The following is a 15,358-nucleotide window of genomic DNA, read 5'->3' as shown; positions in this document are numbered from 1 at the left end:
CAAGATTGGTGTTGTTTTGGTTATTGTAGTTTGATGAGTTAGTTCCTTCCTTGTAAAATTTGAGTGTTCCCTTTTTGACACACGCTTCTTCCACTTGAATGCCATTTTCAATCAATTTAGCGAAAGATGGTATACATTGAAGTTTTAGTCTATAACTCATCTCACCATTCAAGTTATCAATGAAGATTTCCATTTTCTCCTTTTTCAGGAATATCTCGAGGATATTTGGAGACCATGCGTCACTAGCGTTGAAGGAATACCATGAATGTTTCATTGTTCTTTTGTTTGGTATTGCAAACATCTAGCATGGTTATGGCATGTTGGATGTTGTAGGAATAGTGGGTTATGAATTTGTTAACCAACTCATCAAATGATCTGACAGGTGGTGATATTTTGGATAACCATTCCATGGTTTGCCCTCCCAAGCTTCTGGGGAATAACCTCATCAAATAGGTGTCATTATGAGAAAATTCAAGGCTCAATGTGCAAAATTCTTGTACATGATCTCTGGGATCACTTTTCCCATCATATTTATCAAATTTGGGAACGTCCGAGTTTGGAGGAAAAGGCACCATGTTCAAGCTTCTATCAAATGGATAAGGACAGATTTCATTTAAAGAGTACCACACTGTTGTCCCTTGTTGCATATCCTGTATTTGCCTTTGCAACATTTGCATTTGTTGAGTAAGGGCTGCCAAGGGTATATTGTCTTGCCGAGGAAAAAGTTCTTGCCTTGTATTGGTTCTCAGCTGAAAAGGTGTGGTAAATGGTAAATGTTGCTCTGGTGTTTCTAGCTCAGGTATACGCATTTCTGGTATGCGTTGTTCTGGAATGTGTTGTTCAACGTTATGTTGTTCAGGTATGCGAGTTTCTTCTTCTCGGTGTTGTTCTTGATATGCATATTGTCGAGATCTGGTTTGAAAAATGTTTGGGTCGAAATCTTCAGGAAGTTTAACGCCCTTACTTGTGAGCATCAACAAATATTTTTCTTTGTCATTTTCCATGAGTTTTTCAACAAGTTTTTGGAGGGAAGGATTTTCTTGACATTCCCGAAGAAGTGCTTCAGTAATTTCAGGTTCTTCTACGGGTGGAACTTCAAAAGGATTTGATAATCTTTGATTCATACTGGACTCAGCGGGTGTCTCGCTTTGTTTGTTACTTTGAGAGCGAGTAATAGGCATTTTAGTAGAAGCTTTCAGTGATGAAAGGGACAAAAGCCTCTTCGATGTGTTGCTCGGGTGTTGGTGGTTCTGGTCGAGATGTGTTATATGTGAAGCACTCGTCGGGCAAAAATGCTGGATTGATTTTTCCGCCGTGGTTTATGGTTTGATTAAAAGTAGACTTTTGACAGTATGCTCTTGTCTTCAAGGGTTCTTTGTCAAATTCGCTAGATTTGTTTTGGATATAACGTTTGACGTGATGAAGGAACACCTGATGAGATTTGAAGAGTTGACGATTTGATATATAAAAACTTATTTCTCTTGATGAATTTGGAAAAACTAGGTTGTTGTTTCTTCAACGTGATGTTACGATAGAGGTTCTTTCTTCTCAGAATAAGGGGATTAGTCATGCATGAGTGATCAATGATTTCCTTTGATTGGTTTGGATTCAGTTGATTCTTCTTTTGAAAAATTTTAAATCTTACTTTATCAGAGTGAAGGTTTAGATGTCCCTTCATGATAAAGTGTGTCAAATGATATGGATAAAAGCTTCCCGATCTGGAAACTGGATTTGACGATTTGAGAATTTTAAACAAGTGTTTTGAGATAGAAATTCGTAAGATGGTAAAGGATTTTGTTGATACTGATGATGAAATATTTGGATTATGATAGGAGAGACGTCCTCTATTGTGCGATTTGTTTAGAATTCTGACAACTTTTGTTTTGACACAAGTTGAGCTCAAGAAATAGTTTTAGTGGTTTGTTTGTCACTCTGGTTTGATGAAAACTGATGTTGGATGGAAAATAGGCTTCTAGAATTTTATTTTTTTGAAATTTTGAAATTTTTCTCTCGGTTAGCTCTCTGTTTTCCTGTTTTGGATTACGCGCTAGAACAGAGTCTACATGTGCTACTGAATTTACTTGATGCACTAAAAGAATGAGCACACGTGCTACTCTGCCCCTAGACACGCGCTAAAGTTTGGATTTTGTAAAAATGGCAGTCTAACAGTTTCAAAAGTTTATGCGCTATCCTAGGTCTTCTAAGCGCTAACTTCTAGACTGCATGCGCTAATGTTTCCATGCCATGTGCTAAGCTGTTTCTTCTACGTGCTAAAGTTAGGACTGATGAAAATTGTTTTTGAATTTGTTCGAAAAGGCTACGCGCTATATTGGGCCTGTTACGTGCTAACTTTTAAACTTTATGCGCTAATTCTTGGCACCTACGCGCTAAGAAGTTGCTGCCACGCTCTAGACTGTGTTTCGGATGCGCTAAAGGATTGTATATTGTTTTGCCTAATGATAAAATGCTACTATTTTAACTTCACGCGCTAATTTGAGATTTGGATGTGCTAACAGAAGTATTCCACGCGCTAAGATGTTGCTCTTATGCGCTAGACTGCCCTGATTTTTCTATGTGGGTGATTTCTTTGAGGATTTTGAATTTTGTTGAGAAATTTTCAAGTGTGATGGCTGATTTTCTAAAATAATAAATGCAAGCACGACACAAAAAGTACAACCATTATGCCTAATCTAACAAAAAGTGTATGTTCTGCGAGGATGTGTTCAAATCCCCAATGTTTTAACAGGTTTGGATACAAGTAATACACTTCAAAAAGACTCTTTATTCAAGGGTCATAAATAACATCATAGCCCACTAGTCTCGATACTCCGTCAGCTCAAACAGCCGTGTCACCCCCTAGAGGGCGCCCGTTTTTTTGCCTTTTGCCAGAAATTAACCCAAAGTGAATCGCTTCACAGTTGAGTAGTTATCTTGGGAGATATATGGTGAGTAATCTTGGGGGTGGATTCTTCCCCACCCTTGCACTATGATGTTATAAATATCTGGTTACTGACTCGGCTCAAGGTTTCTATTTCTATGGTTCATAATCAGGCTTCCCGTTCAGCCGTCAGTGATAAACTCCCTCAGGAGGCTTCCCAACCTTTAGAAAAAGGCTTTACGTATCTCAAGGATACTGGGGGAAGGCTAATCACTGCGTGCAACCGTTGAAAAGGACTTTCGTCACTTTCCACATCTGATTATAGTGGGTTGGAATTCTTAGCGTCAAAGTTGTTCCCCACTTAGGTCGTTCCCTTCACACTGGCCATAAATGGCTTTAAGAGTTGATTGCAACTCCTCGGGAAGGCAGACCTGCTAAAGGTTTTAATGCTTGAATTACTGAAAGCTGTAAGAGTGGTCTGGATTTTTGATCACCCAGTTAAGGGGAGAGCATATTCCTTCCACTTTCGAGACAAAGCAATCAAGGTTCTTTTTAGCCTTTAAGACAATGATTTTCTAACTTCTATTTGAAGATGTTGCTCCAACAAGCATGATGTTCTTTTTAACCTTTAAAAGAAAAGATTTTCTGATCTATAAAAAGGAAATGGTCAACAAAGCAAAATTTTTGATTTGGAGGTCAACAAAAGAAATCATTTTTAAAATAAAATTCCTCTCTCTACCTGCAAGAAACCGTTAGAATCCTGCAAGCAAACAAAAGAGATAAAATGTCAAGTGATTTGGGGGACTTCTACAAGTCTAAAATTTTAATTCGGTTACAATAAAATTTTTATTTTTATTTTTGTCTGTGATGCGCTACAGAACAGACTGTACGCGCTACAATATATGTTAGATGCGCTAAAATTAATGATCAACGCACTACTCAGTCTTCTGAATGCGCTACCCTGTGTGTTGGAAGCGTTGTTCTGTCTTTTTCTCTTTCCCGCGCTGAGTCCTGCAGAAATTTTGAAATATGATGCGCTAATGTTTGAAATAGACACACTGTATGATTGTCTATAAGCGCTGAACTGTGGATCGTATGCGCTATTCTAGTTATTGAATGCGCTACTCTATGTTTCGCCCGCATCGAGACATACAGGAAATAAATCAGGGGGATTATGCACTAAATGATTGCTTTTACGCGCTAAAGTATAGCCCTCACGCACTAAACAGTGAGCGGGATGTGCTAGACTATTACTTGGATGCACTAGGGAATGTTTCCCACGCATCGATTCCTATTTTCCGTGGACCCGCAAAAATGATTAATTTCAAAAACCGATTTGTTTCGTGGGTTCGGCCCCCATGGTGGGCGCCAGAAATGTATGCGAGAAAAGTGGTTAAATAAAATTCAATATGTGAGAATATATAAAAATGACTTGTCCACACACACACAGGACTTCTTGATGCAAGCTATGGAATAACGACGTGTTACTCAGCTTCTCAAGGAGGGTCCCATGGTTCTCTATCTCACAATGTCCCTCAAACCAATGTTTTTGCTCTTAGATTACTGAGCAAAATGGTTCAGGGATGGCAAATGCAAGAACGAGGGATGCTCTGATAGATTTTTAGTATGAGATGTATACTAAGCTATGTATGATTTTAAAATGCAATAAACTAAATGATAAGACAACAAGATTAGTATGAATACTATCCTAGCATACTATATTTAGTCTATGATTGAACTAAAATGATAAAGGAATTATTCTAACATGCATATTTAGTCAACTTCCTGATTTAAAGAGAGGCTAAATGATGAGCATATATGAAATGAAAGCTTGAATATATTTGAGCATATGTGTGATGCTACAAATTTGAAGGATGATTGTTAAAAATGGAGGAATGAGAGCTCTATTTATAGCATAAACAGGGCAATGGATGGTCAGGATTGAATGGTTTAATCAAGGGCTGAGTTTGAAAGTTGGGTATCCATGTGCACAATTGGCACCAATGAAATGGTGACAAGTGTTAACATAAGATTGGGTTGAAAGAAGGGGTTGGAGACATTAAAGGCCCGAGAAGACCTCATGGTTATCTAGAGGCTAAGGGTCAAGTCTAAGTTAGGATTACCCACTAGATTAAGAGTTAATCCAAGGATAAACTCCTGAAGCACCAGTTGCCTTTTTTATCCTAAATTATCTAATTTGCAGATATGGTATTCCAAGTTCAATCATCAAGATGTTCAATCATCACAGATAATTGCCTCTTTGAGCATAAGTGTGATGCTACAAATTTGAAGGATGATTGTTAAAAATGGAGGAATGAGAGCTCTATTTATAGCATAAACAGGGCAATGGATGGTCAGGATTGAATGGTTTAATCAAGGGCTGAGTTTGAAAGTTGGGGATCCATGTGCACAATTGGCACCAATGAAATGGTGACAAGTGTTAACATAAGATTGGGTTGAAAGAAGGGGTTGGAGACATTAAAGGCCTGAGAAGACCTCATGGTTATCTAGAGGCTAAGGGTCAAGTCTAAGTTAGGATTACCCACTGGATTAAGAGTTAATCCAAGGATAAACTCCTGAAACAAATTACCTCTTTTATCCTAAATTATCTGATCTGCAGATATGGTATTCCAAGTTCAATCATCACAGATAATGGACGGCCCTTCAAGAATCAAGATGTTCAATCATCACAGATAATTGCCTCTTTGAGCATAAGTGTGATGCTACAAATTTGAAGGATGATTGTTAAAAATGGAGGAATGAGAGCTCTATTTATAGCATAAACAGGGCAATGGATGGTCAGGATTGAATGGTTTGATCAAGGGCTGAGTTTGAAAGTTGGGGATCCATGTGCACAATTGGCACCAATGAAATGGTGACAAGTGTTAACATAAGATTGGGTTGAAAGAAGGGGTTGGAGACATTAAAGGCCTGAGAAGACCTCATGGTTATCTAGAGGCTAAGGGTCAAGTCTAAGTTAGGATTACCCACTGGATTAAGAGTTAATCCAAGGATAAACCTTTGTGCAAATGATTAAGAGATAATCATGGTCAAAGCATTAAAGGCCTGATGAGACCCTTGGGTTAGATAGAGGTTGAGTCAAAACAAATGTTTTAACCATGTAGGAGGGTTTGAGTTAACCATTAATGGTTATTGGAGACTTTGGGGATTAAGTGGTTGAAAGTTGGAAGCCTTTAATGGTTATCAAAGACTTTGAGGAATTTAGTGGTTGAAGGTTGAAAACCTTTAATGGTTATCAAAGACTTTGAGGTTTTGAGAAGTGACTTCTCTTTGCTTAGGGATGTGACAAAGTTTAGAGGAGGGGTTAGGTTAATTAGAAGTGATTAGAAGATTCTAGAAAGGATTAGATAGGGGTTTGGGATTTTGCAAGTGGATGGAGGGATAATAGGTTTTAATTGAAATAAAGAATTTTCATTCAATTTGGTTGCAATTTGGAGAAATTAAATAAATTAGATTTATTCAATTTAGGATAACTATTTAATTAAATTTGAATTTAATTAAAAGTGGATAGGGGGGATTTAATTGAATAAAATGATTTATTCATTAAATGGTATAATGAATTTAATTTAAATAAATTGAGTAATTTACTTAATTAAATAGAGGAATGTGAATAATTTAATTAAATTGGATTTAATTAAATAGAGAAATGAACATAAAATATTCATTTAGGAATATGGTCATTTTTATACGTCTACACCATCAAGTTTAGCAATCTTCACCGTAGGGTCACCTTCATTAAGAGTCTGCAACTTATCCCATATAGCCTTTCCAGATGATTTGTCGGTTAATCCCATTATTTGCTAATCAGAAAGTGCACACAAGAGGGCTTCTCTTTCTCTACAATCATTCTCAAGCTCCTTGTCCAGGTTTTTCAGAGGAGGATTTCTAAATCCAAGATTATAGGGTGTGACACCATTCTGTGTGATCTACCAAATCTCCTTACCAAGACATTTCAGATGAGTCTCCATCCAAATCTTCTATACTGTGTAATTTGCTCTATCAAGCCTCAGAATATCCTTTCAAAAGATAGCTCCAGAAGAACTGGATGAACTTGAACTATTAGTCACCATAGGATATTACTCAAGCGGTTAAGTTTTCTATAGAGAGGACCAAATTTTAGCTACCAATTGTTAGACAATTTAGATAACTGAAAGACAACTAAGAGGGGCGGGGGGGTGAATCAGTTGTCACAGATTACAAGAACCATTAGCAATTTAAACTTTAATACCGGAACCCAAAAAATTAATACCAAAATAATAGTTAAACCAATTAAGCATAAACAATAATCACAAAATAAAATCCATCCACAAAACACCAATATTTGTACGTGAAAAACCTAGTAAAGGAAAAAACCACGGTGGGAAACCTACCCATAGTCAGATAATACTTCTGTAGTAAGTATGTGAATTACAATTGAGAAGCTTGCACTTGCAGGAAGGCCAACAGCCTAGAGCGCACTGCTCATCACAAAAGGAGCCTCACTAACTACATACAAATCCAAACTACAATCCGAATAAGTGTTGAACTGCAAAAGATATCATCTCCTATGCCTAAGTACAATTCTGGTTAAGCTCAATACTAGAGGACTAAATCCTCTTACATAAACCCAATTCGATCTCCAATGATTGACCAACTCCTCTACTTGAATGATATTACATTATTCACACATTACATTCCTTGGCCATGACCTCTTACATTAACCATGATGATCTACAATAAGATCTTACATCTATATATACAAATCCTCGACCATAAACAATCAGGTCGGCCACCAGATAATAAACTAATTACATAATTACAAACCATGTCGGCCTTAGACCAAACAAATAATATCAACACACAAGACATCCCAGAAATACATCAATAGGCCCTATCCACATGTTACATTAAAGTCGGTCCATAACCTAGATCAACCAAGACCAAGTATAGGTCCACACAGTTCAACAATGATCTCCAACCGCCAAGTCTCAAACATGATCACCAACAACATCCTGAAACTTCATCAAAAGCTGCACCAACACCACTTATACAATTCATCAAAGATCTCTATCAGAAGTTGTCATGCCCAAACTTTTGGGAAAAAACACAACAATAATTTTTTTACTTTTAAAACACTTACTTACTTAGACATGACAACTTAAAAAGTTGTTCCTAATGAAATCTTATTTGATATTTAAATGGGTTTCTAAAGTGAGCGATGGATTAACATTTAACTAGAAGTCTTAGGTTCCAACTTTAACTCCTAAGTGACAAGATTAGATTTTTACTTATGCAACCATTATGATAACTCCTATTATCAAAACAGAATAATTTTAATTTTATAAGGACAATATCCTTTTTGATATTAAATAAATTCGTTCAAATGTCCCTTCGATTTTAGTCACATTTTATAATATTTAAATGGGCCAAATTCTACTAAAATGACATTAATACAATTTCTTAAATCAATAATTATTTATCTAATGTATATCAAGTAGTCTCCAATACATTGATATTATAATCTCTTCATTTATAACTTAATTAAGTCTTAAACCTATTAATTCAATATTAATACAATTTCAATGTATTAATATTAATTAGTTGGGCAAATAAAATTAAAGTGTCAAACGTTATTATAATAATTAAATTATTTAGTAAAAGGTTCCACTAGGGTTAAATAAATTTGCAAGATCAAGTCCATTAACTTATTTTAGAAAAGTATATTATTCCACTACAATACCTTCTCACTAAATCAATAATAATCATTTAAAAACCTCCATTATTAGAGTAGCCCATTAAAATTTCCAAAATGTATTTATACAACTTAAATAAGCCTAGAATCCATTAAATCAATATTGTTTCAAGCTCAGTGTATTAACATTACTTAATAGAGCGAATGAAAATTAAGCTTCTGAATTTGACTAATAAAGTCCATTATTAAAATTTACAAAGAAATTTAACTTAAATATATATATGCTAATAATCATATATATATATATATATATATATATATATATATATATATATATATATATATATATATATATATATATATATATATATATGATTACTTAATATATAGATTTCTTTTAAGGATGATAACCCCAATAACAATAAAGATTAAATATTCAATATTCGACATTAAAAATGCCTCTTAAACTTAATTTTAATCATCATACTATTTAAAAATTCTTGTTAATAAACTTTTCTAATAAATTTTACCCAAAATATGGAAATAATATTGCTTTACAATTAATTAATTCCCAATACAAAAACCAACCCAAATAAATAAAACTTAAACAAATGGGGATATCCCATTTCAAATTTAAAAGAGAGCTTCCCTCTTTTTATTTATTTATTTTATTATTATATTTCGTTTTACACCCCTAACTAGGGTTTTATTTATCTTTATAACTAAATATTATTCCATCTTTTTCAATTGCTAACCCTAACCTGAAATGGGGTTAGGGTTTCTTGTCTAACATTTTTTTCCCCCTTTTTTTTGTGTGTGTGTGCAAGTGGTGGCCATGGCAGCTGAGCAAGGAGGAGGGTCGAAGGGAGGCCGAAAGTCATTGAAGGGGGGGGTCGAGGGTTTCAAGTTTGGAGGGTCACAGGGGTTCGAGTGTGGGCGGCCCCTATGGTACCCCACAGGGAGCGATCGTCATCCACTATGGGTTAACATAGTGGTGGTCACCGCCACTGTGACTCGCCCGCAAGGGCGAGTCTCGTCCTGCTCACTGTGGACGACTCACAGTGAGTGGCGGCTCGCCCACTATGGCGCCTATAGGGGAGCGGAGGTGGCCGCCACGACCAACAACACCCAACAAGTGGGGGCACTGACTGAGACCCCCCCCCCTCACATAAAGTTTCATTATGATATTATGATATTTTTATTTTTTAAATTAAAATGCTTAACAAAAATATGTAGATTAATGTATATATATATATATATATATATAAAATTGACAGCAGACTGCATTAAAATATTAAATAATTAGAATACTAAAGTAAAAATGCATTTCTTTTATTTCCAACTCATTAATATTATAAAGGCAACATACATATTATTTATTTTTCTTAGAAGGATACATCAGTTTAAATGATTGATTTATTTTTCTTAAGGAAAAAACAATAGCTCAGTTTTATATTTAAAACATTAGGCATTATCTATAGTTGCTTTTGATTTAAAATAACAATATCTAGATTTATATAATTTCCACTATACATGCATTATCATAATAGTAAAGAAAATAGCAGAAATGATTTTATTTATAGCTGCAACTAACTTTTCTTAAAATCCATTTAATCAATAAACAGCAAGATGTATTGCAAGATTTAAAAACCAACTCTAAAATGTCTATTAATCTTTCTTTTGTTTAGACTATAGATAGAAATAAATATTTCATTTCTTTTATTAATAACTACTCTACTAACATTTAGTTTATTTCACTTCTTTTCTTTCTTAGAGAATGACATAAAAAGAAAAGGAAACAACTTTAAATCTACATTTATTTATTCTTCCTTTGAGTTTGAATTATAGATGTAAGCAAATATTTTATTTCTATTTAAAAGTGACTACTCTATTAACATTTAGCTTTGCATTTCTTTTTCAATAGCAGTAAGGACAGAATATGAATTTCATTCTTAATCTTTTTCTAGTAACTATATCATTAAAGAAATAATTCCAACAATGCATTCTTCTCTTTGCAAGAATATATACTATAATTTAAAATACATCTTTATTACATGGTAAAACAAATCCAATAGTTACATTTAGTACATCATAGTTTCTTTTATACAAATAGGTAAATAACAAATCAAGCCTCTCATTTCTACTAAATGAGGGCTTGCCAAATACATGCATTTTATTTTGCAACTAAATACAAATAAACAATAGGATCATGCCATATCTTCCCTTCCAATATTTCCCAAGAAAACCTATAACAAAATATTGTAGGTTGTGACCATGGAGGCTCACCTCCCAACCTAGGATTACAAGAAGCCACCCCCGAGCTAGGAGAACTGAGGCTAAACGGGTTACACTCAAGCAAAAACACATAAGCAAGAGGAAAACACATCACAAACACTCCCAACCCAAGGATGAACAAATTTGTTTAGTGATTATAACTTGAGGGGTGAAGGTGGACCAAATACCTAGAGGAGAAATCTACAAGTAGGAGAACATAATGCCATTGCAAGGCTACCAAGTAGAATAATCACAAGTTCCAAACTTGTCCCAACAAATCCTTATGTCCCCCAAGGTATACAAGCCAACAAACTCCCCTTATGACCCCCATTGCATAAACAAAACACTATGCAACAAGGGTCCCATAATCCCTTGTGTATCACTCTCTTCCAAAGAGAGCCTCTACACTCATAGGTTGTCAAACAACCCTTCACCCCAAGACCACTCTACCCTCCCAAGGGTGAGTATGGCCTTGAAACACCCAAAACAATAACATAAATACATGCAATAAAAATTCACAAGGAAGAACTCAACATCCTCCTAAGATTACTAAGAAAACAATAATGGAAAACAACAAATAATCTTTTCAAATTTATCAAACAACATACATGAGGAAGTATTCAACCAACCTTAAAACTGCAAATGGGTGAATAAAAGTTTGTAGGAGAGCTTCCCAAATCCCCTATCTTTTCTTCATAAGACTTAGCCAAAAATTTCATATCCAAAAACCAAACTTTTCAAAATCTATGTTTCCAAAAATGAAGAGTGGGTGATCAAACTTCTCCCTCCCAAAACCATTCCCTATGAAGACACTCCTCACTCTTTCCAATCCTCTTGGGAAGGGTGAGGGATGTTCATAGGTTGGTCTTCACAACATCTTACCAACTCTCTAGCCAAGGCACCTCAAAAAGGTAAAAGGAATGGGAAAGAACAATGTCACTCATTAGGAAGGTTGTCTAACCTAGGTAAGATCCTCAAAAGTTGAAATTCGGCCATCTTGAAAAACTCAACTTTTGGGGTGACTAAACAGTCCTTAGGGAGTAGAAACATGGCTAAAATTGGCCTTCATCCATAGGTATATCATATGGCCCACTAAAAATTCCCCTAACTTGACCTTAGGAGTTAGTTTAACCCTCTAGAAACTCACCCAAAATTTACCTATGGGTCAACCCGAGTTGACTTTTCTAATGGCTCCCTATCCAAGACTTTCTTGGGACCATACTAGGATATTTGAAAAATGCATTGGTAAAACAAATTCCTTCCAAGGGACATGTCACTACCAAATCACCATACATCACATGTGTCAAGTAACACCACAAAATTACACTTAAATACACATGGCAATGTCCCTTTTTTGGAATTAATAATTAAACAATTTTCAAATTAAACACACATCCAGGCATAAACATTTACAAATGAGGTGTTGTCTCTCTGAATAGACAACCCTTGGCTTCACAAACGCACGTAGGTTTAGGCTATTCTCCGAATAGTTTCCATGGTCACATGGATTAGTTTTCCTGCACATTTCACTTTGCACATTAGTAACCCCAAATAATCACATTTAACATCAACATATGAAAATAATACCATTCAGACCCTTTGCATACAATTTCTACCATAACAATCAATTCATCATTTATCCAATAAAATCTACATAAAGCAATTTACTCAAAAGCATTATCATAATCCTCATGAAAACTCAATCATTAATATGGCATGCATCCATGTTTTCTAATATCATAATGAAGTAATACAAATTCAAAGATAGCTGACATATGTCATATCAAGATTATCAAATCAGTGGATCATATAGGATCTAAATCCATAACACATCAAAATGTGCACTGCAAGGTAAAATGATTCTATAACTTGGTTCAATTATTTTTTTCCACTAATCTATCTATTTAACATAGCCCATCCTATTAAATTATAGCATTTATTAATACGGTCAACCATGGTCAATTAAGTTAACTAGAGCTTGATCGGGGAGGGGCTTTACAGAAGCTTTGCCAGTGAAACCCTAGTCAAAACCAGAAACCAATCTTCTAAGCAAGCAAGATAGCATCCAATCTCCAGACCAAAACCAATTGACCAAATATGAGTATAAGTATCATGAACAAGCCAATTTCATCATCAGACTATACTCAAGCCTACTAGATCATGTCAGATCCAAGTTAACCAAAAACCACTCAACCTACCGAGACCAGAAGGGTGCGGGTAAAGCATCCAAAGATAGCTGACATATGTCATATCAAGATTATCAAATCAGTGGATCATATAGGATCTAAATCCATAACACAACAAAATGTGCACTACAAGGTAAAATGATTCCATAACCTGGTTCAATTATTTTTTTCCACTAATCTATCTGTTTAACATAGCCCATCCTATTAAATTATAGCATTTATTAATACGGTCAACCATGGTCAATTAAGTTAACTAGAGCTTGATCGGGGAGGGGCTTTACAAAAGCTTTGCTAGTGAAACCCTAGTCGAAACCAGAAACCAATCTTCTAAGCAAGCAAGATAGCATCCAATCTCCAGCCCAAAACCAATTGACCAAATATGAGTATAAGTATCATGAACAAGCCAATTCCATCATCAGACTATACTCGAGCCTACCAGATCATGTCAGATCCAAGTTAACCAAAAACCACTCAACCTACCGAGACCAGAAGGGTGCGGGTAAAGCATCCAAACAGCTAATGTTGGCATCAATACAACACATAATAAATTCCACCAAATAACCAACAATTGGGTCGTTATGGGTCCTATGGTGTCCTAAGGGGTCATATTGGGTCCTATGTCCCCTTAAGACAATATATGACCCCTTACGACACCAATTTTTATCATTATGGGTCATATTATGTCCTAAGGGGTCATATTGTGTCATATGACCCCTTAAGACACCATATGACCCCTTACGACACAATATGACCCCTTATTACACCTTATTGGGCCGTTATGGGTCCTAAGGGCTCATATGACCCCTCTCCCGTAATCTCTCTCTCTCTTTCTCTCCCCTGGTTTCTCTCTCTTCCTCCCCCCTAATCTCTCTCTCTCCCCCTCTCCCCTAATATTTCTCTCTCCCCCCTTCTCCTAATCTCTCCTCGTCCCCCCTCCCACTCTCTCCCCCTCCCCCTCCCACTCTCTCCCCTACTCTCTCTCTCTCTCTCTCTCCCTCTCCCTCTCCCAATCTCTCTCTCATTCCCTCTCCCCTAATCTCTCTCCCTCTCTCCCTCTCCCCTAATCTCTCTCTCCCCCAATCTCTCTCTCTCCCCTAATCTTTCTCTCTCTTCCCCCCTCTCTCTCTCTCTCTCTCTCTCTCCTTACCCCCTCCTCCCTCTCCCCTAATCACTCTCCGTCTCCCCTAATCTCTCTCTCCCTCCCTCTCATTCTCTCTCTCTCATTCTCTCTCCCCTCCCCCTCTCTCCCCTAACATCTCTCTCTCTCTCTCTCTCTCCCTCTCCCCTAATATCTCTCTCTCTCTCTCCCCTAATCTTTCTCTCTCTTCCCCTTTCCCCTAATCTCTCTCCCTCCCTCTCTTCCCCCAATCTCTCTCTCTCTCTCTCTCTCTCTCTCCTAATATCTCTCTCCCCTTACCCCCTTCTCCCTCTCCCCTAATCTCTCTCTCCCTCTCCCCTAATCTCTCTCTCTATTTGTCCCCTAATCTCTCTCTCCCTCTACCCCCTCCCCCCTCTCTCCCCTAATCTCTCTCTCCTCACCTAATATCTCTCTCTAAAATATGAGTATTGAAATTGGATATCTGATATAATTGGATATTCAATTTCTGCCACTGCCATTAATGTGGCAACAGTAAAAAAGGGCGGCAATAGGAATTATTTTTGGGACCCCAAATTTATGCATTAAAATCGGATATTTGATTTCTGCAAATAAAAAAGAGCCTTGTGGGCCATTTTGTGGATTCCAATGGCCCGCATTATTCACATTCTAGTTTTTGTCAATAATCATGGGTTTTCAGACAGGTTGAGACAAATTTGTGCTTTTGAGAGATTCTTAAAGTCAAATCTTACATTGTCAATCATTTAGGAGCATCTGTGTGGAGGTAAATGGGGTGTAGTAGTTGTCGGAAGTCTAAATGCAAAAGAAAGCTTTCAAATGACCAAATTGAAGTGTATAGAGAAAGAGATAGAGAAGTTCATATGAAGAGAAGACAAGGTATGTTAAATATTGCTAATGTTACTTCAAGTGAAGAGGAAATTGAATTTGAAAATCTTGAACAAATTATTGAAAATGAATATGTAGATTTTGAAAGTGAAAATGTTGAACATGTTGAAAATGTTGAAAGTGATAATGAAAATGCTCAACATGATGTGAGAATGGAAAGTGAAAATTTGGGATTCAACAATGAAGGAGTCCATAATTTTTGTGTAAATATGAAATTTTTTGACATTAGAGGTGAAAATGTAGAAAATTTTGACATAGGAGGTGAACATGTGGAAAGTTTTGACATTGGAGGTGAAAATGTGGAAAAGTTTGACATTGAAGGTGGA

Source organism: Cryptomeria japonica, chromosome 6 (genome assembly GCF_030272615.1).
Source record: "Cryptomeria japonica chromosome 6, Sugi_1.0, whole genome shotgun sequence".
NCBI classification, from domain to species: Eukaryota; Viridiplantae; Streptophyta; class Pinopsida; order Cupressales; family Cupressaceae; genus Cryptomeria; species Cryptomeria japonica.
Note: the sequence above shows the minus strand (reverse complement) of the source record.